We start from the raw sequence: 25,858 nt of genomic DNA, 5'->3' as shown, positions 1-25,858 counted from the left end.
GTTACAACCCCAAAGTGGTGATGAGACTTTATAGCTGTACTTTTATGTTCAAGGCACGTAAATCGAAGAGGGCTTTGAATGATGTCACATGACGCATCTTGCCCCAAATCTGCGGAAAATCTGTGGTACTTCTGAAAGCATTTTGCGTTTGCGGATTCTGGGACGGACTGAAGATTAAGTTTTTATTTATTTATTAAGGAACACATCGACACATCATATAAGTATAGTGTTTAATGTTGTTGAGCGTCCACAAAATGAGTTATTTCCTGCCATTGCATATGTTATAGCAGCTATAAGCAATTGTTCCTTCTTGTTTGTCTTTTTGACTATTTGAAACGGTGGATAGAGAAATCTGCATGACGTTTTTTTTTTTTTTTTTTTAAATTACCTCTGGAAAGCTTAAGTCACCTCTTAGCAGCGATGCTCTGTAAATTGATTAGCTTTTAAAAAAAAAAAAAAAAAAACCCTCAGGAATGTCCGTCAATGTGTTTTAATAAGCACATAGCTGAAGGGCAGAGATCCACTGATGAGTCTCTGCTGACCCCAGCGAGGTGATTGATCAGGATCAAGCCATGCCTCAAGGCTCAGAATGGAAACTGATCGATCTGATCAAGATGTGTGGTACTGGAACAGATAACAGAGTTCATGCTCGGGAGCTGTTTGAGAAGTACTGAGATACAGCCATTGGTCCTTTCTCTAATCTGCAGCACCTCACATTGTGGTACGTGTTTGCGATATCAACACACTGCTTAACTTCAACAGTCTTAGAGAAGTTAGTTAATATTCATCAGGACCCCACCTCTCTCAAAGCAAAGGGGTTTAACAGGACAATTCACATGAAAGAAGAATGGAGAAAAGCAGGACTCTTCATCTTATCAAATCAGCCATCTTAGGGACATTTCACACAAGGGAAGTCTCGATCTTTATAAGAATGGGAGCTTGGGGAAACGTGGGCTCCCAAATGCAAATTTGTGGAAAGAAGAAAACTACTTCTCATAAGTGTTTTTAAAGTTGTAACAAAATAGTTGTTGCACATTCAAATTTTTGGTAATGCTTTATTTTAAGTTTCACTTAACTAACGTGATCTGCTTACAAAGTAAACTGACACTTGTATCAGTTTAAGTTGAAATACACCTGCATTGACTAACGATCATTCAAACCGGGACTAAAAATTAATTATGTTAATAATGTAAGCGTTCATCACATACCGAACTCTCTAGGAATGAACATATCTGCAAACGTGTTCATTAAAGTGTTCGTATTACTCATTACTGGCTTAATTCTTCTCATTGTTGATATGAAGATTGGTTAATACAGGTAAGGATTACTTGACTTGCAGTGAGGGGAAAATAACTATTCGCACACCTTTTTTTTTTTTTAAATATATATGTAATGTACTTCCAGTGTATATCTACTTAAATTTTACACATAAATTGTACACACAAAATTGTAGTGTAACTTTTTTTTTATTTATTTATTTTTTTTTCCCCCCCTCCCAAGGATGTGTTCATACGCAATGATGGGGGGGGGGGGATTGAAAGAGCTAAAAATTTACGAGCATCAGTATTTGTAGCGTAGCTTGTTCCAGCGTTGTGGTTCAATTTTGGCCATTTCTTTTGCCAACTGATGGACAGTTTTAAAATCCTCTATAAATTCTCAGTGGGATTGAAGTCAGGAAATTGGCTAGGTCTTGGGTTATTTTGGCTGTATGTTTGGGGTCATTGTCTTGTGTAAATTTGTGGTGGATATAGAATGCAGTGGAAGTATTTCCCATCAGTGTATTTGGTTAATTATTTTAAAAAAACAAACACGTTAATTACTTTTTTTAAAGTAAACATTACTTGTAGTTTAGTAATGCTGAAGTTTATGTCAAGAATAAAACACTTGGGGCCATGCTGTTTTTTATTTAAATAATTGACAATGCAGTCATGTGATGTGCCCTGACGCTGTGGAATCCAAAGTTGATATTTTCCTCTAACAGGATGTCCTGAGATGTTTTATTCATCTTATACCACAGCAGTTTGCCTGTGATTCAATTTTGATTAATTAAAGAGCAACATGTCATACATTTTTAAAGTTTATAGTTAGGGTTCAATGTTGTGGAACATCCGTGAAACAAGTTAGTTCCTGTTTTTACATTATAACAGATGTAAACAGTCATTCCTTCAGCAGTCTTTCTCTCTCTCTCTCTCTCTCTCTCTCTCTCTCTCTCTCTCTCTCTCTCTCTCTCTCTCTCTCTCTCTCTCTCAGGTAATAAGATAAAAATCACAGCTTGTCATTTTACTGAGAAACCGCAAAATGCAACGTGTTTCGTCCTGCAAAATTAGTTACATTATTTTCTCTGACTTTTACAAAGCACCTTATAAATGTTCTATTTTTCTTTGTTAAAAGACCCATATGAATTATTCTAGTGATGATTGAGTATTCTAGACATCTTGAGTAATGGCCAATCAGAACTGGGCATTCAACAGTGCTTTGAATGTTCAATCACTTCTTTAAGATAAGCTGTAGTTAAGAAAAGGAAAAAAAACAAACAAACACCTTTTGGGATCTGTTAGTAAAATCGCCATCTCCTCACCGAACTACAGGGTGTCCCAGATGTCTCCATACATAGGGGACTATGTTTGCCAGCACCATGTCTGTTGTGCTTTCGTTCGTGGACGTAAACTTCTTGGTCGGTCTGCAACACTCCAGTCTTTTTGAATTTGTTAAGTTTGGGAACAGTGTCGTGTGATATGCTTGCCGTGTTTCCTGTTAAAGTCCATCGCAACCTCGCAACAGCTTCCCGATCCGGCCGTGAGAATGATTTCAATACCTTCTTTTGTCAAAGGCATTCTTAAAGGTTATCTGGGAAAAAATATATATATACTGTAATGTAAACTATGTATGAAAAGTTTTGGAAGACATTTTAGTAAAAAAAATGTTCATTTCCACATGTATGGAAACTTATGTCCATTCCAAACATGGCATGTTTATGGACGGATATTTATAGATTGAGTGGAAAAGTTGACGTTTTTGCCGTAATAGGTAGCCTAAAAAAACACAATGTGTGTTAGCCACACATACTGTAAAAATAAATTTATCTCCTGCTGATTCAAAAGAGAAAATTTTACTCGCAATAATAAAAAGCATAGAGCGATAAAATTTATGCACGGTTCGGGGCTCTTGGCAGCTTTTCAGAGGACTGCTCTAATCTTATTTGGCCTTTGATGAGTAGTGATTATGCTGCCAAATTATTACACAATGTTTATTTATGGTGTAAGTAACAATAAAATGCAATGACATTTAAATCTAAATCAAGCTTCATATTTCTGAAGACCTTGGTCAAAACGGGTTGTAATAGCTATCATTTTAAACAAATATTTTTTTATGCTCAGTGGAGAAATCGAGCCAATTGAGCAAACGCACATCTGCACCATGTCAGTTCACACTAATCTGTATGTTTAACATCTGGCTAGGACGAGGTTTCGATGTCTGTCGACCTTGCTCAGAAACTGAATGCATTGGTATGGTCCGTTTTGTGCACCTATGGAAAATGTATGTATTCTCCGAAGGTTAGCGATGGTAAAACGCACAAGCGAAAAAGAGCAAAACATAAGAGTGAATTTTAACATAACCAACTGATCATAACTAGTAATCAAGCACTTCCCAGTCTCTCCATCTTTCCCAGTCTCTCCATCTTTCCCAGTCTCTCCATCTCTGCACCTAGGAAAGATGGCCGGTTCCTCCCAGGACAGAAAGCAGTCTGAGAAGTCATAGCACAAGCTTCTGACCATGTGAGCACTCGTCTGTTCCTCCTCCCTATGCATCCATCCGTCTGTCCATACATCTATCGATCTGTTTTTCCCCCATCCAGACCTCCCTTTAACAGTCTATTGCTATACCAAAGGTAGACATTGTGTGAACCATGCTCCTCCCTGTTTTCCCTCCCTAAAACATCTGAACGTTTTAATCCTCACAAAAATTTCTTAATGAAAGCAAATGGGGCTCAGACCTCAGAGAGGACACAGGGGTGACTAAAGGAGAGTGACAGAAACTTGGAGAAGGAAAGGGGGGAAAAAATGTAGGATACAATGAATATTTAGTACATATCCATCGGTAAACCGTAGCGAATCTGAGGAGGTTCACAGACATTTTGATACATTTTGTTGCAGTTCTAAGTACGACGTCTGTATAACGGTGGTACAGCGCGTAGCGTTGTCGTCTCACAGCTCCGGAGTTCGATCCTCAGCTCAGGTTACAGTATGTAGAGTTTTGCATATTCTCCCCGAGTCCTTGTGGGTTTCCTCCAGATACCTGCTGCGATTTAATGTCAAACCAAGGGGGCCTCATTTCAGGTCTGATTTACTCCAGGAATTCTGTGAGTGAAATGAAATGAAACGCTAACACAAAACCTAAGAAATGAGCACAAGCTAACGGTGAAGTGGAACATCCCAAAAATGCCTCTCTGATGAAAAGAAACAGGATTATGCTTGCAGTAAGACTAGACTGGAAACGTATGAAGTATGCGATGGTTTACAGAAGTATGGACCACGCTACAACTGGTAAAAATCTACTCAGTGGGGGCAGGATGCAGAAGAAACATGACCTTGACCTCGCATGAGTGGCCTATAGAGACTCTGTACTATGTCGAGGTCATCCTCTGGTCATTCTCTTCAACTGTAGTGATCATGGTGTCCCGCTTGTCCACCACTTAGCCATTGGACCACAGTTAGGTACACGGCCTTACAGTACGTCCTAACACTGCACCTCCCAGACAATAATAGACCGGGCAATAATATATAAATAATGCTGATACCATTTTACTGTTAAGGATGAGAATCGCTCAAAAGTGTTAACACTGCTCTCTATTGAGAATAGGAATCGCTCACAAGTCACTCCCCATTTCACAAATGTGCGAAACCCGTAGGTGCCATAGGTGTTCCATGTAACAATGTCTGTTGCCTGTGCTTGCATTAGTGACTATCGAGCCAGTATCTACTGTAGCTAATATTCTAACTAGCTACCTTGAAAGTAACACATTTTCAGTTAACTACCAAATCTCACCTTAGCTGACAGTTATTTATATTGCAGGACAATATTTATGATGCAAATGGCAAGAACCGAGAGAAAAATAGATTCCCAGAGCATATAACACTAATTAAAAACGGATCGTTTTGACACGATGGAAACCTACATGGAAAACTGTTTACGAGTCCTGTACACACAGCATATTTGAGGCTGTATTTGTCAAGCAGTTGGACAAACCTCAGGAAAAGCTGATGAGTTAAAATCTAAAGACATATTTATATATTAAAAAAAAAAAAAAAGTGTGCAGATGATAGTTTGAATACAGCACGATTTATCACATTTTAATGGATAGTCAAACTCATCCACTGGCAGCCCTTATGGTGACATTTTGGAAATATGCATTTGGAAGCGTATTTTATAAACAACCAGGCTGCTGGAACAAGATAAATGGAAGATAAATGGGCAACAAACAGTTTCCTGCACAATTTTAATCCTGCATGCCCTGACAGGAACTGGGCAGAATATCAAATAATCCATTCAGGTTTTTCTTTCCCATATAAGACTACAATGAAGGATTTAATAAAGCCTGCTGAAAAAAACAAAACGGGCATTTGTTTTGAATTACGCAGATGTTCCCAATCGACCCTAATGACGGTTATCAAAAACGTGTCATGACTGAAAATTCGTCAGTTATGAATGGCTAAAGTGAGGAAGAGAGGCGAGCGAGTACTTGTAGCCTTTCTCATGATTTATTTGCATGAAATCCAAAAGTATTACTTTTGCCTGTTCTTTATTTTATGAATGTTTTGAGGTTGTATAATTAACCTATCGAGAACCTTTTACAGTATAGTAGAGAAGCACAACTAAGTCCTAGTATGACACAGTGAGTAAAAATATATTTAAAAAAACAAAAACCTTAATATAGAAACGTCTTCAGAGCAGCGTAGTCAGAATCGCATGTGATCACCCTGTCCACGTTTCCTCAGGGTTCTCCGGTTTCCTCCCGCCTCAAAAAACCTGCAAATAGGTTGACTCTGAATTACTCTGAAGTGTGAAATCAGTATTTGGGGGGGGGGGGGGGGGGGTGCGGGGTGCAGTGCGCCTCCCATACAGAGGGTGTATGCCTCGTGCCCACTGTTCCCGGGATCCACTGAGACCCTGACCAGGATATAGCATTTACTGAAAATGAGTGAGAATCACGTTATTAGGTGTGCGAGTTGTCGCGTATGAAGGATGAAATGTTTTCCAAGCCTAGTATTGACTGTAAATGTTTATCCGTGCTGAAAAGGGAGAACACCAATTGTGAAATCCTGATTCATATGCGGTTTTATTGCATTTTCCACACGCACTTGCTTTAAGGAATGTTGTGTCATGCAAATGGGCAATTGCACACGAATTGTGGTTCACTTCTACCGACTGCACACAGGGTAACCCGGTTAAACCCCAGTGCCTGAGTGCAAGAACATAACAAGTAAATACCAAACGTGTGCACATATATAAGCATGCATAAAGTCACTCTCACACACACACACACACACATGCTGTCCTCCTTTGGGCAGGCGGTGTAGGTAATAAGTGTGTTTGCTTACCCATTAGGCCTCTCTTCAGATGTTAGAGCAACATGGACCACAAGCTCCCCGAGGAAGAGCTTTCACTGCCTTTTAAAGCCGCATTAATGTCCACACACACACACAGAGAAAGAGAGAGAGAGGACAGGAGTGAGACAGTTTTGCAAATGAGAACAGGTTGGAATTTACAGCTTTACTGATGGGTGTGGGTTTTTTTTTTTTTTTTTTTTAAATATAAAAAGGTGAATGAACTGTTTCACAGTGCAGTGAGAGTTTTAGACAATGACTGATGATGAGTCCAGACAAACCTCAGGCTGAACCTGGATAGGAATTACTCATTCACACACACTTACTCTACATTATTTGACTTTTGAGTGCCTACACACAAATTAGGCGTTTACAGACTGACATATTTGGTGGCTGTGTTGTTCATGCTAATACTGCAAGCTAAATATTGTCTCTGTAAAGTGTCAGATTGCGGCTCAACAAAACAACACGGGGCTCACAAGGCAAGGTTTGTGGACGAACACCGTGTATGTTTGCTCTGCAAATGTTAGCTTAAATAATGAGAGCAACACTTTTCCGTGTGCTAGTTTGCCATTTTCACAGTCCGTCACTTCAGTTTGGAGAAAATGGGACTGAAAACTTGTCACAGGGTGGAAAATAGTCTTGTTTGTTTGTTTTTTGTTTGGGTAGGTATACAGCGTTCCCAGTGTGTGTAACAAACGTTGGTGTAAATTTGAATGACACCTGTCTATTCAAATCATGACTGCAAACATCCATGACTACCCATACTGAAAAAGGACCTGGATTTCGAATGATCATGTGAAATTTACACGTGGTTTTCAGACGCATCACACGTGTTCTGTTTCTCACATTGTTCGTACATGTTTTTCACATGTAGTGCATATGTTTTTCACATGATATACTCACTTTAAAGGGGTGAACTCACTTTTGAGAGTGTGTGTGTGTGTATATACGTGTGTGTGTGTGTGTATATATAGATATAGATATAGATATATAGATGGATGGATGGATGGAGAGAGAGACACACACACTGTCTCACAAAAGTGAGTACACCCCTCACATTTTTGTAAGTATTTGATTATATCTTGTGACATTGAAGAAATGACACTTTGCTACAATGTAAAGTAGTGAGTGTACAGCTTGTATAACAGTGTAAATTTGCTGTCCCCTCAAAATAACGTAAAACACAGCCATTAATGTCTAAACCGCTGACAACAAAAGTGAGTACACCCCTAAGTGAAAATGTCCAAATTGGGCCCAAAGAGTCTATTTTGTGTGTCCACCATTATTTTCCAGCACTGCCTTAACCCTCTTGGGCATGGAGTTCACCAGAGCTTCACCGGTTGCCACTCCGTGATGTCGTCATGGAGGAGTGGAAGAGGACTCCAGTGGCAACCGGTAAAGCTCTGGTGAACTCCATGCCCAAGAGGGTTAAGGCAGTGCTGGAAAATAATGGTGGACACACAAAATAGACTCTTTGGGCCCAATTTGGACATTTTCACTTAGGGGTGTACTCACTTTTTTTGTTGTCAGCGGTTTAGACATTAATGGCTGTGTGTTGAGTTATTTTGAGGGGACAGAAAATTTACAGTGTTACACAAGCTGTACACTCACGACTTTACATTGTAGCAAAGTGTCATTTCTTCAGTGTCGTCACATGAAAAGATATAATTAAATATTTACAAAAATGTGAGGGGTGTACTCACTTTTCTGAGATACTGTGTGTGTGTGTGTGTGATATATATTAGTATATACTGTACTTTTTATTTATTCTAGGTAGTTACAGTTTAGGACCCATTTTCTTAGTGTACAATATGCCCTTTCCTAACTCCCTCCATCATCACTTTTTTTATATGAGAACATTTCAATAGCCATGTAAAGTTATTTTAGTGTTCTATTTATATTTTTGCATTTTCTTTTATTGTATGTAAAGGCTGGAAAGATGTGCATGACAGCTCATGACAGCTGTCTCAAAGCAGCTTTACAGAAACATATCAACACGGTATACAGATATTAAAAGTGTGAATTTATCCCAATTGAGCAAGACTGTGGCAAGGAAAAACCCCCTAAGATGTTAAGAGGAAGAAACCTTGAGAGTAACCGGACTCAGAAGGGAACCCACATCATCTGGGTAACAACAGATAGTGTGAAAAAGTTCATTATGGATTTATGTGAAGTCTGTTTGGCCTTAGAAGCAGCCGTAGTCCCAGCAATCTGGAATTGGAGCAGATGAGGGCTCCATCCAGAGCTAGGGCTCCATCCAGAGCTAAGACATCCGAAACAGATCAGGCAGGTCCGGAGAGCAGAAAGGATCAGGGTCTCTAGTATCTCCATAATATCGTGTGTGGCTCGACAGAAGGAGAGAGAGATTATTATTAGGACTGTGCTTGGCATAACAGAAAGTCTAGTCAGGGTAGGCTTGAGTAAACGAAAAGTCTTAAGCCTAGACTTAAACACTGAGACTGTTTAAGTCTGGGCTTAAAAAAGTTGAATGGTTGAATACACAAAAGCCTACATGGAAGTACACCATATGGCCAAAAGTTTGTGAATACCTAACCATCACACCCATACAGTAGGTTTGAACACAGAATATCTTTGTAAGCTGTAGCATTATAATTTCCCTTCATTGAAACTAAGAGGCCCAAACCTGTTCCAGCATGACGATGCCCCTTTGGACAAAGCGAGCGCCATGTAGACATGGTTCGTTAAGGTTGGAGTGGAAGAACTCGAAGTGTCTTGCACGGATCCCTGACCTCAGCCCCACTGAACACCATTGGGATCAACCGGAACACCGACTGCACCCCAGACCTCTTGGCCCAACATCAGTGTCCGACCTCACTAATGCTCTTGTAGCTGAATGATGATAAATCCCCACAGCCTCGGTATGTTCAACAAGCACATCCAGGTGTGATAGTCTGGTGTCCAAAAGCGTTTAGCCATATAGTTCATTTAAAATTTAGAAAATACTAAGACCTAACTAGTCTTAGTATTTTAATTAATTAATTAGTCCAAAGATAACAGTATTTAATGGCAGGGCAAGCTACGTTATGATTCTGTCATAAAGATTCAGTGAATTGATAATACAGAGAGAAAATGGAACTCCCAGAATATATGATCATTTAAATGGACTGTTTTCAAAGTTATGGATCCATACGTATTTAAAATTTTAAAAGCTTTAACACGTAGGATTTGGTTGAACTTGAACTATCTATTACTAAAGAACATGTTGCCGTGTATAATGTTACACTGGAGGGGGGGGGGATGCTGACAGGTTCATGACCTGATAATTTTTGTATTCATGTGTGTGTGCCTACGTGCTTGATTGTGCACTGTATATATAGGAATGTGTGTGTGTTTGTGTGAGTGAGAGTGCATGTAACTTGTTTGTGCGCTTGTATGTGTGTAGCGCGTGCATGTTGCACGTGCGACGACTAGATCTTTCCATGTGATCGTTTTCCATTGAAGAGTCACTGTGCAGTAATCAGAAAGCGCGTGCATGGCAGTGTTGATCACGCTGACATTAATTCCTCACGCGCAGCAGCCCGAGCCTGAGCGCCGTGTTTGGGCGCTCGCTGGCCTCATCAATCACACGCAGCGACTTGGCCACGTGCACCGGTCGTGCTAATATTCCTGCTCGAGCGGGCTAATATTCGGTGGCACAAGAAAGCATTCATACGCCTTCTGCAGCCTTTTTATTAACCTCTGCCATATGATTTATTTACGCACGTCTCCCCAAACATGCGCGATATTTGGTTTTGGCTATTAGTTTTCACTCTTTTACATTTTGCATTTTGATTGGGTTTTCCAGGGAGCATGCCAACGCGAGGTCAGGAGTTCTTTGTGAATAAATGGGATTAAATTAAATCAAAACGAACATGCGTTCTGGCTTTTTTTTTTTCTTTTTTCCTTCCTCCAGTGAGCCGAGCAGTCGATTCGGCTCACTAATGAGAGTCGGCACGTTAGACTCTCGAAACCCAAATACTGATAATAGTGGTGTTCACATGTACTCCTCTTTTATAAAAGAACAATTTATTGAGCAAAAGTTGCGCAATAAATAACGTGGCTATAGACCATTTTGAATGCATATTAAGCACTGGAAGTGGTGTCGCTATTCCTAGAGCGTAACTGGTTGACCAGTAAAGATTATTCAAAACGCCAGCAAATTCATTCAATTTCTAAAAGACACAGCACAGGATTGCTGCAGTGCATAGACCGAGCTGGATATCCACTAGCAGTGCCAGGATCTGTAGCACACGTGTCCAGGAGGAACGTAGCTCATTCCCGCGTCCAATTTAATTTCCTTCACCAGTCATAAATTAGCCCATTGTGGAAAAACAGTGTTTATTCAAGGATAACTACATTTTTGTCATTATGGGGTTTTTTTTTTTTTTTTTTTTGGAAGCATGAAATGTTTTTTTTGCTCACAGTAAAGTATCTGGCTGTGCTGGGTACTTATCAGATTCCACCATGTTTTACTTTCTGAACAGACTGAGATGGGGAGGAGTGAAAGGGCGATGGGCCGTGTCTAAAAAAGACTAACATGCCATCTGGCCCAGGTACAAGTTTTCCTCCACGACATAATTCACTTATTTTGATTACGTTACCGTTACATTATTAAATCGCTACACGTTTGCATTGACGAGCGTTCCTGCATTAACGTCATCATGGCAATCTTGTATCTGCACTTTAGCTTTCGTTAGAGTAGAATATTTTTGAGATTCCTGTGCATCGAACCTGGATGTCCACCTTCCCAATATGCTGCTCTATATACGTTCAAACACACGTCTTGCCGTTCTCAGTAGCAGTGGCTGCACGTCATGTCGTGTCAGCTCAGGGGTTGACGAGATTTCTTGCACACAGAAGACGCTGTTGCGTTGCGTGATGTTATTAATGCATCATATTTATTTCAGTTATGCATTAAAAGGGGTTGACGAGAAATTGTGTCTCAAAACATGAGCTACAACTGTTACCATAGGACGTACTGTGCTTTGGCCTATACCGATGGCTTATAGTGGAGCACTATAATTGAAATACAACTTGGCCTTTTGAGCCAATACATCCCAGACAGACAAACACACTTATCAACATTTATGGCAGTTCTGACAACGACAAGTCTATTATGGGCCAAGTTCTAAGCAGCTGCATTTAAAATTTATAAGGCCAAAAATGCCCCAGATGCAACCCGTACTTGTGTGGCAAATCGGTGTTTGGCCAAGTGAGCCCTAACTGTAAAGTCTGCCCCATATCGTTACATACGGTATCATCAGGGTTGAGTTATGGCTGTGTTTTGGCAGTCTGATTCGAATGAGTTCATTGCCGTAATTCCACGGTGGTATGTGGGCCAGATGAAGTTATAAGTGTGAGCCATCTTTGAGCCATTACTCACTTTCTATCAGTGATCATGCTGTTGTCTTTGAATCTCTCCGTTTTAAGTAGATCACGTTTGCTTAACGTTGTGCGACATCATCTCTGCACCATAGGGTTCTGAACTGTATCATGAAGGTGTTAGCTGGTTCATGTATGTTTTACCTGGATTACACATTCACGATAAACAAACTTTGTGTCACAAAAGCAACTCGAAAATAGCTTAAACAAACAGTTCAAGAGTTTAAACAGTTCTTGAATAAACTCGGGTGTCTGACCTCATTCTGTCAGCCAAATCGTCTTCCAACTAATGACATCCAGAAAGATTTATTCCAATACCTTTTTTTTTTTCCTACGAATGACTTGAGGAGAGACCGAGATCTGTTTTCTCATTGCACTCCAAATACGCTTCCAGAAATTCCCTTTTGTGATCAAGTGCGACATGATAATAGTCAAACAAACCACACAATTACACCTCTGATACGCGCCTTAACGCTATCCCTGACAGAGGCTCCATTTTGAAGTACCTCGTCAGATTGCATCTTTGTACTGTCCCGAGAATGACCTTCATTCATGAAAAAGTTACAGAAAAACGATATGTTTTCCAGATTTCCCTCATTAGGCTAGACGGGGCATAATGACGCAGGGCAAAGCGTGTATCCAAATGTGTTTGACAGATGAGGTTTTTATTAGAACTGATTGTAACAAATAACAGACAAACTCTCAAAATGTGGGACATTGGTTATGGTTTTGTTTGTGTGTGTGTATATATAATATAAAATTATAGCCTTAAAATTATTTACCGAAATCATTAGTCATAACAAGTAGAGGACCATACTAATTGAGTCCAGGTGTTGGCTAAGAAAATACATCTTAACTAAGGGCTGAATTTAACATTTAATTCAAAACCCAACCATGTCCGCCTCATTTAAAGAAATTTGAATGATGAAGGAGCTGGGGCGACTGTTTTACAGTGACTTTTGGACAGCTTTTCTCTATTTTGACCCGTACCCAATGCCAAGTAACAACAAAATGACTGCGAGACCGGGTAAAACTCGTCCCGATGATTGACTGGAATAAGGGCTAGTGGCAGGTGTCTCTAGCGATGGAGGCTAATGAGCTTATGGTTTTTAAAACTCTGAGGAACTGTGGATCTGACAGCAGTACCGTTATATGGATCTTCTGCAGCCGTAAGCGCGGACACAGTCATGCAGAGCCCAGATTTGACCAAGCTGTTTGTTCTGTAGACAGATGGCTCAGGCTAACTGCTTTTATAAGCCGAGAGTTCAGCTTATTCCACAGTGAAAGAATGCTTAGCTGTAAAATGGGTTATTTGACTCTTTCAGGCACTAACTAAGGTATCTTGAGCGTGAGACCGATCACAGAGCTCTCATGTGACTGCATAAGATAAGGGAGTCAAATGCAAGAATCACCCAATGGTACTTGTCGTCTTATCCCTTTGACTATACAGTGAAGTATACTATTGATTAGTCATTTAATCAAGAGCCATTGAGGAAGTAGCCTCAGACCCATTTTACTAAATAGTTATGACGGTAATAATAATTTTATCATCTGCATGATTCGCAGGTTCGCAACGGATCCGGAGACTATACCAGGAACACCTGGCACGACGAAGGAAGATACCCTACGACCTGGATGGTACATTCTAGTACTGGGGAGAGGTGAGTGCGAGTTGCTTGAATGTGATTGAATATTATTGTGGAGCAGTTTAAGTAAACATGATTACCGATTCGATTTTAAGTACTAAATATTCATAAATATTTTTATACATTTTTAGATGATTTGAAAAGGTACCGATCCTACAGCTAGCCGATATCCTGTCAGGGTTATCTTATCTGTGGCTAATTAAGCGGTAAGACGTCTAAGATGTAAGTAATCCACAGTACACGAAGCACGACAACGGACACCGATACTAAACACACCGGATTTCAAACTAGTTTTTTCTTATTTTATTACACAATAATTTGACGATTAAATTTGTGAGTGGTCATTTATAGTGATCTGTGTTCACGATACTTTGTGAATATATTAGCCACCTTATAAACACTCATAAGCCTTAAAATCCAGGGTATTATCGGTAAAATGTTAGTGAAACCTTCAAATTCATGACCATTCACATGATTCGATTGAAATGAAAAGCTGCTGTAAGATGATTAGAGGTGGGGTTAAGTGTTGTACCATTTTATGTGACCTAATTTGTATGAAATCAAATGAAATCCGAGCATGAATTCTTTCCCGAGATGAGGCTGTCGAGCAATCTTTGGGCTTCAGCTTTGCAGCTTTCAAACATTATTTTACTACTCTAAATTGTATATATGGTGCTATACGAATGATGAACTGGCATCTCATGATGTTAATGGGTGTTTTCCTGCCTCGTGTACAGTGTTCTTAGGACAGGCTCCGAATCCACCGTGAACCTGATCAGGATAAAGATGAATGGCCACGTCCTGGACTGGTCATCATTTGCCTGATGAAGAATTTAGTTCTTGGCATGAATGACCATGATTTCTAATTTCAAGACCTTTCTCCCGTTTCTCACCATGTGCGAATTTCTCAATCAGCTGCCTCAAAAGGGGTCATTGTATTTAAAAAAAAAAAAAAAAAAAAACAAAACCCACAATTTACAAGACTACAGATTGATTCAAAGACTACCGATTTCCGACCACGCCGTTCACGGAAGGACATCTGGCACCTGCGCTACAGCTCGGCATCCCTGAGAGAAGCTACCTGAGATCACAGAGAGTTTATACAGTCCAGATACCCATGTCTTATCACACACCCATGCTGGTCCGATAGCACAAAATCAACACAGAGTCATGAATGAAATCTCCGGAGGGCTAGACCTCACAAGAATTCGCTCCATTTCCTCAAACGCGTAGGAGAGTCGAGAACATGGGGGAGATTCTATCAGGACTCGATCCCTTTCACACTAGCTACTCTGTTCGTCTTGTGGAACACTACGGCTTGTCTTCATGCGTTCATGACTGTGTGACCTTTTTCTCTGCAGTTGGTGTAAATAATATTGTCTAGCTGTCAGGGACTGTAAATTCTATGAAAAAGTGGTGCTCAGCACACCAACTTTGAGATTTTTCATACAGGTTATTAATAGGACTGTCAAAGTATGTCTGGCATCTCATACACCAGGACTGTGGAGATGGAAATGCAAATTATACCCCCCCCCCCCCCCTTTTTTTTCCTCCCCTAGATGCATGTTAGCCATGTGATCTGTCTGTTCTCACTGGCTCAAGAACAAAAGTCATCAGTCCAAACAACGGTGATCTAGTGAGTGAAAATATGATTTGCAAACTTAACAGATGGTAAATTATGACTCTATTAGTGAGCAGAGAGCTGTGTTTTGTGGGTAATGAGATCAGTCTCACTCGACAACCCATAAATCCATGCTTTGATTAGCACATCTGCTATTATGAAAGAGGCGTTTATTCAAAGAACAAAACCAGCAGTCGCTTTTCTGTATTGCTGAATGGTTCTTGCTTATTATGGTGGCATGGCATAAACCAACTCGTACGTATAAAGTTAAGGTGAGTGCGCATAGCGGGGGTGTGTGTGTGTGTGTGTGTATATAAAAAGGCTTCCTCAAGTGTTCTTTGGGCGGTTAAGTGATTGGGTTGCTCTATTCACTGATTATTGGTATTAAAGAATATTGTTGGAATACAGTGGAAATGAAGTCAAACTCGAAATCAGATAATCACTCCAGCTTTTTCAGTTTCGAGTCCTACAAAAATTGCATGAGATCGAATTGAATTTCAACACTAGTGCCCTCGCCACCTGTGTACATATAAGAAATACAACCATTACAAAAAATTGTGTGCTTGCTCTCAACTTATAATGAAACTAGATGATGTGTTAATGGCATATACTGCTTGGTTGGTTTTGACCACATTTAGAGGGTGTTTAGGAGCTGTGTGTTTGAGCGTAGGTTTTTGTGGTCATCTCTGGACTGTACAGCACTGTAGTGCTACAGCAAGGCCTGCGTCATACATGGGGAAAGCCCATCATTCTGGGCTGAACCCATCACCGCCACTCCTCCTCCTCATCATTTCTCTCACTAACATTTTCATCTTTCCTGAGATTTTTTCCATCTCATTCTGTTCAGTTCTTGGCCGCACATTAAGTGAGCACTCGGCACCTAATCATGTCTAGCTACACATCCTTGTGTTCAACCACTCAATTAAGTTTTCCTCTTGGGCCAAAGGACTCAATAAATAATGCCATGCCCCTGCCTCATCGTCAATCATTGGCAATTCTAGACTCTTTTAAAAAAAAAAAAAAAATATTCTTTACGGTGGCCCTATACTTCTATACTTCCTTTCTGCCCCTTGGTCACTCTTTCCTAAATCGATTAAATTCCTTCTAAACATGAGAAAAGTGGTATTGCAGCAGTAAACAATCTGCAAACTGTCCCCTGGCTCCTCCCCTTCATTTTTGATGTCTTTGTTTGAAACAGAACACAGCCCTGTGACGCTTTCCTTGCTGTCTCTGTCTGAACTAGGAGGGTTACCAGGTTTGGGCTGAGTTGACAAGTAGTCATCGGTAGCCAAAAAAAAAGTTCCTTTTGTCACCGGAAATCTCTTATTGAAGACACGTTCAATGAAAATGTACTATTTTTAAAATATAAATCCTGCCTCAAAACACATCTGACTCTGGAGACTAGCGTCTTGTCATGACTTGTGTGATCAAATTCTACTCATTCATATGTTTCAGTATGCTTGAGTTTGAACTCGAACAAAATTCAGTTCAGATCGGCACAGCTGTTCAGTATCGTATGTAGCGACGTGCACGTGTGGAGGAAGAACGTGTCCTATCGGACATGAGGCTTGCTCTCTCTTTAAATTTAAACTTCTTTCATTGACATGTTGGTGTTTTCACTTTGGTCAGCAATATGTTCTACATTACCCATAATGCCATTCGACTACCTGGTGTTATTGGTGCCAGTGGGAGTTCTTCTCTCAATGGTGCCAATGGGAATTCAAGAGTTGCAGCAGTGCTTTACTCCTTTGGTCTTCCTAGTTCTCTCACCTCCATGTCCATACGGTCTGCTCAAACAGATCAGATTCCAAAGCTTCTAATACGGCTGTTAATGCCATCATGCGCGCCAGCTCATAGATCGCTAATTACCCGAGCCAAGTCTCTGCCGTAACGGTGCGACTGTATAGTGAAGAAAATGACGAATGAGAAGACGCTAAGCTTCTTCCTCTTTTGTTTTTAGGAGCTAACAGAGAAACCTGGTTATTATCCCTTCTGTTAAACACGATTGTAAATGCGCTAACGACGTCTCGCTAACTTCTCACAGGAATAACGGAAGTACAGCACCGACCAACAAATTAGAGCCAAGATCGCTAAACACATCACAGATATTTCAATAGAGACGTATTCATTAGAGAGTGCGTCTATGGGTGGACATTTTCTTTAAGCCGTTCACTGTAGTGGGTCTTTCTGGCAGCCATGAGATTTGAACTCTCAAAAAGAAAACAAACAAGCTAACCGAAAGAAGGTTGGTCAAGGGGGCCAAGCATTCTTCAGGCATAAACACAGTCCCATAGAGTTATTTTGTGGGTATGACATCTGTTGTTGTTCTTGTTGTGTGTGGGTGTCAAGGAGGTGAAATGAGGCAGAGTGACTCTTGGGTGGTTCTAATCAGTCTCCAGCTGTGTTTGTGCTGTCAGCTCAATGTGAAGCTGCTTCACCGATCTGCACTCATCCATACGGGAGGTTAATTGGAGGACTTAACATGTGTAGAGCACCAATCACAATACATATGCGTTGAGCTGCTAGACTCGACTGCTTCGTTATAGTAATATTGATGGTAATTTCTTTGGTTGCAATTGAAGTCGGTTGTTCAGTCAGTTCAGATCAGGCTCTCCACTTTAACTAGTGCTTAGGTAGCAACCTTTTATTTGAAGCTGTCGAACATCTGGGATATGCAACGCACAGCTTGATGACAAATGAGAAGAAAATTCAAGATGGTCTGGACTTATGTAGCACCTTTATCCAAAGATAGGTTGTTGGGCCACCATGAGCCACTAGAAGAGCTTGAGTGTAGCTTGGCATAGCTACTAAAAGTCTGTGAAACTGTGTTTGAGCTGTATTAACAACATTCTTCCAAAAGATATTCCTTTAACTGGTGTATTGATGCTGATCGATCGTGCTGTCTAACACATCTCTCCAGATGCGTTCAGTTGGGTCGAGATCTAGTGAATGTGGTCAAAAATGCTCGATTTTGATGCGTTTTTTTTCTTCTAAATTTGCGATGCAATTTGCAGAGTTTTTTGTGCTTTTTTTTTTTTGCTGTTGCAGAAAACCATTTGAATTGGTGAAATTTCAATCGCAGGAAATTGTTTTGCAGGGTCTTTCGCAGTACTGTTTGTCGGTAAATATTTTTGCGTTCGTTTCTGCGATCGCGAAAATCCTGGAGGGACTGATGAGAAGTTCAAAGACTAAGCCTAGTGGAAAGTCAGAACTGAGCTGGAAAGCTGCAAAGTTTTGGGAAATTAACATTTTTAAGCTTTACTTTGGCTGGCTGGCGTGCCAAGGGTACAAACCTAAATAAAACGCTCACGTGCGCTCACCCTGGATCTACTGCGTTCTCTGAGCTCCATACCACCAATATCGTTACACCATCTAGTCCTAGGAAACCAAAGAAGGCATATCTATTTGGAGTCGCTTTAGGAATCGTCGTCGGATTCCAGGCTTGATAATGTATGTTTCTGGTGGGTATACTGCAGATATCACAATTGGTCAAATTTGATCCAAATACTGCATGCAAATACTGCATGCACTCTTAAATGAAATTCTGAACAACAAACGATATTGATAGCCAACAGTGACGCGCTAATGAAAGTCGATGCACCTCGTTCACGCCACGCTTCCCTTCCCCTTCAGTGAACTGGCTTTTCCACTGGGTGTATTTTATTTGACTTTTGGTCTGACTGTTGTACAGAAAGATGCAGACCTTACTATTAAATCTCTCTAGCGTTTAGGACGTATTTGATGAAACTATAACCATAGCTACTTTCTCTTTTACCCAAACAGTTTCAGTTGATTAATAAATATCTTGATGACAGATGTACTGGAAGGTCCAGAATGTTTTGTACTGTCCTACTTTGATGATTATCATGACTCACCATGCTGTGGTGAAGGTTCTTTTATGTTTTATCAGCATGTGGGATAAAACCCAGAAACTATGACGTGGCTTTTTAAATGTATACTTTCTCTTGTTTTGATGGACAAACATAATCATTTTGCATGACATCTGTATTGATGTCCAAAGCTAGTGTCGGTTTGATGTTCTTTCATGGACCACAGACTCCCAAAGCTGCCCTATAGCATTTCAGAAACCTGTGTGTGTTTGATCACATGCATGCAGGTGCTCCTGCCCCCAGCTAGGAAACTTCAGGAGCTTCAGCAAATGAAAACATCCACACCTGAGGGCCTGGAGCACACCGGTGAGAGGGAAATGTCTTCCAGCTCCAAACCAAAGCCACAAAGTCAGGGAAAAAGAGCTTTAAACCCCAAAGCACCTTTATGTGCTGGTTTACATTTTTAGATGACAGGGGCTTCTGATCTGTCCGTCTATCGCAGTCTGCTATTCCACACAATCGGAACTAAATACAACAGTGAAAATCAAGATTGTTCCTGCACATAATGGTGTACTCAATAGAGTTAGCGCGACTGTCTGTGGTTGCGTTGGCTTGCTTGTTTAGCTTTCACTATGAAGATTAACTTTCACTCACTACACTAGCTTTCACTAACTAGATTAGCTTTCACTCACTAAGTTAGCTTTCAGTTGGTAGTAAACTTTAACTCACTAGATTAGCTTTCACTCAAGATAATTTTCTACTTGCTAGTTTAGCTTTCAGTTGATGGCTTTCATTCAGGAGATTAGCTTTCACTATGAAGATTAGCTTTCACTATGAAGATTAGCTTTCACTATGAAAATTAGTTTTCACTCACTAAGTTAGCTTTCAGTTCTGTGGGTGATGGGTAAAAGCCAGGATTACAAACGTGTCCCTGTATTACTTAAGGCCAGTTCTATTTGTCATGTGTAAAACAGACAGCAGTAGTGCGTGTGTGTGAAGAACAAGTCGAGATGAGCTAATTCATAGATGACACTGCATGCAGGACCACATGTGGCTGTGATCAGAGTGTAAATTGTTGGAAGGAAGGATGACCCCAGAATTTCGTCTTGTTTTCTCCGTTCGGTTACTAAACATTTGTGTTAGAGTGTCGGAAAATGAGCAAGCGAAAGTTTACTAACGTCTGTGTTTAATTACGGAAATATTTAGCTCTCATAATGATTCAGTAAATACGTTAAATGCAAATACGTTAAACATGAGATATGACCACATAATTATACACTTCAGGGAACATTTACGTTGTTTGTATTGGGGGGGATACCTGTACAGTACCTTTTTTTTTTTTTTCTTTTTTTTTCCTCCTTTCTCTTTTCTTCTCTGAGACCATACAAAGACCAAAGAAATTCATCCCATTTCTCTCTCTCTCTCTCTTTTAAAAAGTGTTAAACCCCCTCTCATATAGCAGATGGCTGTAAGTCAGGCTCACATAGACCCCACCAGTGTGGTCAGAGTGGGAACATTCAGCCATCAAAAACGGATTAACGTTAATTAGGTGACTTTTTTACGATGGCAACGGGTGGAATTTGACTCGGACGGACGTTTCACGCGCTCCTAAGGAGCCGCGGCTCTCTCAGCTAATAAACGTGAGCTCTCCTTGGGTCAAAACGTCCTTGGATCGAAACAGTCCAAGCTGAATTCAGGGTTTCCGAGTCTGGCTAGGAGACCTTGATGCTGTATCGGCTTTGACGTTTTTACGCTCGCCCTTAAAACTCAGCCTGTCGAGGCTAAATGGGGGCCTTTCAGACTGACTGCTGAACCTAATTCTATTTTTCCTCCTCAATCATGGACGCTGCACATCTATATGCTTAAAAATACACCAGAGCCTCATGAAATGGCTGAGTGTATAAAGAAGACAAACACATAAATAAGGAGATAAGCGTCATAGCTGGTGTGTAATTTATGGGCAGTTCAACAGGAGGCAAAATGTAATGAAAGAGTGTTCAGACTTTCTTTCTTTTTTTTTTTCTTCTTTTTTTTTCCTTCTTCAAACTAATGGCACTTCGAAGAGAAAATCGTGGTAATTTGTTTTTTTCTTTTTCAGTTCAACTAGTTTGTGCATTTTAAATACATGTGCTTTTATACCCTGTTGAATTCTTAATTGGGTTGGGAATTGTGAATTCTGATGGGTGAGATGGATAGTGTTGATGAATTTCTATAACAGCCACTCTGACGGCAGTTCTGGCTGTTCACAGGTTTATATTAATGCACCCTTTCCACGCAAGGACCGGTACAACAGACACTACACGTAGTCTAAGCCTAATAATAACTGGATTTTAAAGAATGTGTTGTTGGACAAATAAGTGTATAATTGTTGGTATGGTAAAGCTTGTTGTAAAGAGTCATTTATTTAGGGAGTCTCCTGTGTCAGTGATTTGGATCAATCAGTACCTTTTCCTCCATTGGGAGAATCTTCAGGACAGAGGATTTCTGGCTGTAACATGGTATTCCTGTGAAATAAGAGGAATAATACACATCAGGCTTGTGAAATATTTTCCTAAAACTTGGTTTATGCTTTACTTGGCAAGTTCTTATTGTGTAATTGTGATACATCAAGGATATGTTTGCTTTCATAGTCAATTTATCGTTAATTATCCCATGAAAAGAGATTTTATTCCTCTAATTTTTTCTGTACAGATTAAGAGTGAAAAATTGTTTTTGCTTCTTCAGGTCTGAGTGATATTTTTCAATTTTACAAATTGGAAATGTAAAATGCAAATAGTTTTTGTTTGTCCTGTTGTATTGTGTTTAGGTACCAAAATAATGTGGTTTTTGGCAACCCAAGGGTAAACACCAAAGTGTAGGATGTTTTTTTTTTTTTTTTTTTTTTTCCTTTTTTTCCCTTGTGTGTGCAATAAGTACAAAATTTTTTTTTTATTATTTTTTTTTATAAAGAAACAACTGATTTACTTATTTGCATTTTGTTGAGTAAGGTTTTTATAGTCACCTACTATACCTGAAAATTAATATATTCACGTGCCCTTCTGTATTTAAAAAATATATACAATATCTATATACAGTACTCAAGTAAAATATCTATCTGAAATAAAGGAATTTTCATTAACTGTTAATCCTAGGTGTCAAAAACTGGGCAAAATGGATATAAAGTTCTGAGCGTTAATATACTGTTGTACTGTACAGGATCATGGTGTACAGGTATGCTAAATTACAATAATGGTCTCATGTGATTTGGAGGTGATTTATATCTCAACTGGCTATGCATGAGGCATGCTATGAATGTGGAAACTGTGCATGAAAGGGTTAAATGTTCTGTAAAACACTTTAATTGTTCAGGTTTTGCTTTTTCGGGTCTGAGTGCTGTGGCGTTATCGGTGGTTGATTTAGTTTTTCCTGCAGGCAGTCGACAGGGGGAGGTCTAGCAAAGAAAACGGAACGCATCATGAAAATTGCTTAATTGTGTCCTTTTTTCAGGTATGGAAATGCTGTTTGCCCAGTAGAAATGTGTAATAAGGTTCTTTGTTAGTTGTCAGTGTTTTAGGTTAAAATAAGAGGAATCGAGGCGTTATAAAGCGGCTAGTCATGCTCACAGCCCCAATGTTGACATACATGCGTGTGTGTAAAACCCTTCACAAGGTTAGTGTACCATTTTCTGCTCTATATACTTCTGAAAACTAAAGTTTTCCCAATTTGAAAGTGCATCCCTGCTGGAAAAAAAACAAACAAGAGAAACCTTCCTAGAATTTTGAATTTTTTTTATGGGTATAATGGTAATTGAATTGGTTATAATGGAAACTGTAATGGTCCCTACTGGTAATTTGTTCCCTACCATTGGTGGCACGTTCTGTCTAGTGGATACCATTAAGGACATCATTACCATTAGTAATAGCCTGTTAAGGTTATTTCACAGCAATTACCTTCAGAACACTTTTTTTTTTTTTTTTTTTTTTTGAATGTAATATTTATGGCTCATTATGGCTCTTGCACAACTGAAGTCGATTAAATAAAAAAACGAAGGAGCATGACTAATCATATCTGCAGCACTTTCATAACATGTTCAGACGTGCCATCTGTTCATCATTCTGCTTTAGGCATAAAAACCTGCCTCCATTTTTCCTCTGTTTATACCACTGTCAAACATACACACGCATGTGGACTGGTGAAGACATCTCACCAATGCATCAGGCTTTGGCTTTTGTCTCATGTGGTTTAATGTGGGTGTGGGGGGCGACTCGCTGTTTTCTTGAACTTCTGACCTCTTCAATTGAAAAAAAATGAACAAAGTCGTGTGTATATAGGTGAGTTTGTGAAGATGCTGTGTTCAGGATAAACCGTGGACGTCTTTCATTTGTAATGTGTGTTTATCATAGCTGATGAAATGACAGGGCTGGTCCGAAAAGCTGTGTGAAAAGTGAATCAAATCTCCAACCTGAACCGAAATCAGAAAGACCCAAAACCACCTTTGTAGAGGCGGTGACCTGGCCACGCGTGTGCCTTGTTGAGAATGGGATGCGAATTTGTTTCAAGTTTATTTCTCGATATAACAAACGATCGGACGAAGACCAAGCTGAGAAGCCGAGCGAATGCTGCTCCCGAAGTGTGTGTAACCCTTTCTTCTTTGAACAACAGTAGAACCAAATATCACGGAATAGACATCTCCGGAAGTAAGTGTAGTTCCTGTTGAGTTTTAGTAATTGTTCGATTAGATAACAACCTGCTAAAGTGTATGTAGTGGGAGAAATTAAGCATTTGTAGAGAAACTGGATGTTTTACACAAAATGCTTCTGAGGCTGGAGGAGGAACAGTAGATTATTTGAAAAAATATCAATGAAATGTTTCTATTTTATTAAAAACGTAATGAAATGTGTGTCTGTGTGTTTTTATTCATTCATCTTCACTAACTGCTTTATCCTGGACGGGGATGTAGTAGAACCCGAGTCTAGCCTGAGACGCTGGGAGCAAAATGGGACCGTATACCATGGACCAGACACCAGTTCATTGCAGGACATCATGCACACACATCTTCACCCCTAGGGGCAGTGTAGAGTAGCTGATTCACCTACCCGCATGTTTTTGGGAGATGTGACCGACCGCAGTGACATTAACTCGAGCTCAGAGACAAACCAGGGACCCTGGACTTGTGAGGTGGAAACTCTTCCTCCACTGGTTCATTTATTTTCAGGGGGAATGTGTCATACATTGAGCAAAGTCGGAGGAATTTAAAAAACAACAACAAAACATTTAATGTGTACAGCATTTTTAATAATAGCCATTGACAGCTTGACCGAAATCTGAATGTAGACTTACTTTGCTAATGTACAAGCCAAAGGCGTCCTTGTGGTGGTGGTAGCAGTCGCTTTGGACCACATCACTCCACCCTGTGGTTGATTATGTTCCTGTAACAACATGCCCCCAAGAGTTTTATTCCTTACTAAGCAGACAGAAATTTGTAGCTACAACCCCACATGACTGATCTTTTTCTTTTTCTTTATTTTTTATTTTTTTAAATTTTATACGTGAAGGAACAGCACTGACTCAGCGACCGGATTTTGAAGAATTCAAAAGTATGTGGGGAACACTGGATCGAGCTTTGTTTTCAGATAAACACAGAAGAAAGGTGGGCTTTGATCTGTGAAATCTCATATCTTTGGGCTTGTGTTGCCAAAAGACGCTCTGAAGCTCAATCAGACGACCTGCATGGGAATTCCCTCCTGATAAAGAGCACATGAAGCCATGGAGAAAAACACACACACGCTTCTCATTCATGCATTTATTTATATTCTTATGCACACTTATTCTTTCTTATAGAGACACTCAAGCACATACTGCTGTGGAATAATTCCTTTTGAGAGAAACTCTATCAGAAGCTTATCGGATCCGGTTGCTTTGACGCAGCGGGTGAGGGTGGACGCCTACACGAAAAATTTTTCTTCTTCGTTATACAACAAAGATCCTCTTCTCATTCACAGCTGGATGCCACACCAATGACAACTGCTCCTGTTTACCTTGCATTCATCCCACATATCCTGGTTTGTTGGTTTTTTTGAGCCTCTCATCATTGTCTGTAGTGTATATACCAACACGGGTATGACCTTATCATTCTGACTTTGTATTTCCGTTTGCACAAAGTTTCAGAGTTCCTCAAAGAACGATGACACGAAAGGTTGGGCTTTTTTTCTTTGAGCTCTTTGTTTGGCATTTTGGTTGTTTTCTTGTTTTGGGATGGAGGGCCGGAACCAGGTGAAATATGACTGATAAAGGTCAGTCTTTAAGATTAAAAGTGAAACGAGCATCTGTTTAGTGACGGGAAAGGCCGAGAAGGATATATTGTGTTATTTTTTTGTGTGTGTGTGTGTTTTGTATTTATCTGCGTATACGCACGTGTGATGGCCGTATATGCAATGCTGAGGGTGTGTATGTATGTATGTGTGGTGTACATGCACGGCTCCACATCTAAGCAGACCTCACATGGTTCGTTTGTGCCGGTTCTTTCTCCAGATTGGAGGGTCGATTGGGCCGAGGGATATGATGTCACCACGTGGAAGTACTTTGATGGGCATAAGGGTACCGGGGGCAGCTAGGCAGGACAATGAGGCATTATGCACACCACGCCGTCGATTTCTATCTGCACAGGGACACCCGGGATAGTGCATCATTCTCTGATGAAAGCACCCTGCACCCTTAGCACCACCTGATTAGAACACTTCCACCATAGAACAGCTGAAACAGACATGAATGACCTGACTGTAAATGTGTGTT

General features: G+C 40.2%; 1 long non-coding RNA gene across 4 annotated transcripts in view; it reads left to right on the top strand.

Annotated features, from left to right (window-relative positions):
• LOC108262826 (uncharacterized) overlaps positions 1–25,858 on the top strand; it is a 33,770-nt gene that overhangs the window by 7,123 nt on the left and 789 nt on the right. The window contains exons 3-6 of one of the 4 annotated variants that reach the window (XR_001812023.3): positions 13,557–13,651; positions 13,768–13,842; positions 15,196–15,272; positions 25,598–25,858. The exon at positions 25,598–25,858 is cut by the window's right edge and continues 789 nt beyond it. This is a non-coding gene — a long non-coding RNA (uncharacterized LOC108262826). Of the gene's footprint in view, positions 1–13,556; positions 13,652–13,767; positions 13,843–14,373; positions 15,150–15,195; positions 24,624–25,597 lie in introns of those variants that run through there. The other 3 variants (XR_001812020.3, XR_001812022.3, XR_001812025.3) reach the window with 3 other exon arrangements.

This window comes from Ictalurus punctatus, chromosome 3 (assembly GCF_001660625.3).
Source record: "Ictalurus punctatus breed USDA103 chromosome 3, Coco_2.0, whole genome shotgun sequence".
Classification (NCBI taxonomy): Eukaryota; Metazoa; Chordata; class Actinopteri; order Siluriformes; family Ictaluridae; genus Ictalurus; species Ictalurus punctatus.
Note: the sequence above shows the minus strand (reverse complement) of the source record. Positions and strands in the feature narration are given on the sequence as shown.